Source organism: Fulmarus glacialis, unplaced genomic scaffold, assembly GCF_000690835.1.
Source record: "Fulmarus glacialis isolate BGI_N327 unplaced genomic scaffold, ASM69083v1 scaffold27324, whole genome shotgun sequence".
Classification (NCBI taxonomy): Eukaryota; Metazoa; Chordata; class Aves; order Procellariiformes; family Procellariidae; genus Fulmarus; species Fulmarus glacialis.
Window position 1 is genome coordinate 1,515 of NW_009210297.1, and position 2,716 is coordinate 4,230.

Consider the following 2,716-nt stretch of genomic DNA (forward strand, 5'->3'; position numbering starts at 1 on the left):
GCCAAGGGACATCAGGACATTCCAACCATGCTCCTTCTGCACGCGTAGTCCAGAAGAAACCACTTCCATGGGTGTTGGGGAGATGGTGTCGAGCGGCTGGGGAGGCGCAAGAGAGAAGGGGATGGGGTTGGGGGTGCGGGAGATCCCACTGGCTCAGAGAGACCCCAAAATATCTGGGGTGGCTTCATCCCTTGAGCATCTCACCTCAAGCCAGCCTTGACCAACACCCAAAGCCTGAGCCCTCCCAGCCGCGCTTGGGGGCGTGATGATGCCATCTACCGAATGACGCCATTTGGGGCAAAATATCCCAATTTTGTGGCTTTGTTGTTAAGAAACAAGCCCAGGCATCCACCCCCGGCGGTTCCCAGCCCACGCGCCACACAGTTCGGCTGCCGGCGGATGTTTCGGCGCGGACCCGGCGTGAGTGGTTTATTTAATGTATTTATTGTATTTATTCAGCGGGAACCCACCTGCGGTTGGAGGAACCCAACGTGTTGGGGTGAGCTGGAGGCTGTTGGGGACAGGAGCTGGGACAAGGGGAGGGTTTGTCCCCGAGCTGGCATGGGGATGGCTCCTTTTGGATTGGTTGCTCAACCACCATGCAAAGGGAGCTTGTGGTGGGAACCTATTGGTGATGGGGAGGAGGTAGCACCCATGGCTGGAAAGGAACCCCCAGGAGATCACGGGGAGCATCACCTGCAGGTATTTCCCAGCTGAGAAGAGGTGAACCCTTGGGGTGAACCTCAGGGATGGGAGCAGGACGCAAATCCGGGGATTTCCTGGCAGTTTTGGGGTCGTGGCCGTTGCCGGCTGCCTGGTCCGTCTCTTCCCAAGATGAGCAGGAGCTGTGTTTGTATTGTGAATAAAAATAGACTAGTGCAAAACCCGGCGGGTGGCTTCTGCTTCTCCTTGGAGAAATTCCAGCTCTTCCCATCCTCTGGAAAACCAGAGGTTTGAGGGTCACCTTGGGTGGGGTGTCCAAAATACCCCCCACCCCCATCCTGGGGAAACTCAACCAGCCCGGCAGCCTGCACCACCGGTTCATGGTCTGTGGTGGTGATGGTGAGTCACCTGCCGGGAGGTGAAAGATTGGGGCTACGTGTCCCCCCGCCCCGAGCTGTCTTGTCACCCTCCCAGAATGCCCCATGCTTTTGAAGGTCCCCCCTTCCCAGCAATGTCCCATGCCAACGCTGGCTGGGTTGTACCAAATACACCCAACCCCAAACACCCAAAACCCTTCTGCCTTCATTGGGTCCAGGAGGATCTCCAAGGAGGAAGATCTTCTGCCTCATTGGGCCTAGGGACCTTCATTTGGTCAAGAGAGGATCTCTAAGGAGGAAGATCCTCTGCCTTCATTGGGTACAGGGATATCTCCAAGGAGAAAGATCCTCTGCCTTCATTGGGTCCAGGAGGATCTCCATGGAGGAAGATCCTCTGCCTTCACTAGGACCAGAGAGGATCTCCAAGGAGGAAGATCTTCTGCCTTCATTGGGTCCAGGGAGGATCTCCATGGAGGGAGGTCCTCTGCCTTCATTGGGTCCAGGCGGATCTCCATGGAGGAAGATCTTCTGCCTCATTGGGCCTAGAGACCTTCATTTGATCAAGAGAGGCTCTCCAAGGAGGAAGATCCTCTGCCTTCACTAGGACCAGAGAGGATCTCCAGGGAGGAAGATCTTCTGCCTCATTGGGCCTAGAGACCTTCATTTGGTCAAGAGAGGCTCTCCAAGGAGGAAGATCCTCTGCCTTCATTGGGTCCAGGGAGGATCTCCATGGAGGAGGATCTTCTGCCTTCAGTGGCTCTAGAGAGGATCTCCAAGGAGGGAGGTCCTCTGCCTTCATTGGGTCCAGGGAGGATCTCCATGGAGGATGATCTCTCACCTTCATTGGGTACAAGGATGATCTCCAAGGAGGGAGATCCTCTGCCTTCATTTGGTCCAGGCAGGTTCTCCAAGGAGGATCTTCTGCCTTCATTTGGTCCAAGGAGGATCTGCTCTGAGGGCATCCCCCCCTCACCCCGCACCCTCAAGCTTTTAGGGGACCCAGGGGAGGGCTGGGGACCCCTGAACGGACGAGCAGCCACCTCCTCTGCACGTGTGGCCTGGACAGAGGGGCACCTTGCCCCACATCGCTGCCAGACCCTGTCTGCTACCGGTCTCCTGGTGTGGAGTCTCCAGTGTCTACTACTCTGGTTGAGCTTCGTAGGAGAGTCCATTCCCCAGTTTCCTTGGGACGTGGCCACTGGTTTCCCTGGGCTGTAGCCACTGGCTTCCTTGGGATGTGAGCATCTCCTTGGGCATCTCCTTGGGCATCTCTTTGGGCAACAACTTGGGCATCTCCTTGGGCATCTCCTTGGGCATCTTGGGCAACTCCTTGGGCATCTTCCTGGGCATCTCCTTGGGCAAATCCTTGGGCATCTTGGGCAACTTCTTGGGCAACTCCTTGGGCATCTCCTTGGGCATCTTGGACATCTTGGGCAGCTCCTTGGGCAACTCCTTGGGCATCTTGGGCAACTCCTTGGGCATCTCCTTGGGCATCTCCTTGGGCATCTTGGACATCTTGGGCAACTCTTTGGGAATCTCCTTGGGCATCTTGGACGTCTTGGGCATCTCCTTGGCGGGGGGGGGAGGGGCCAGCAGCATTAACCCCCGAGGTTCCATTGCCCGCCCCCCACCTCTGACGACTTCGAGGCTTCGGACCCCCATGTTTGACCCCCCAC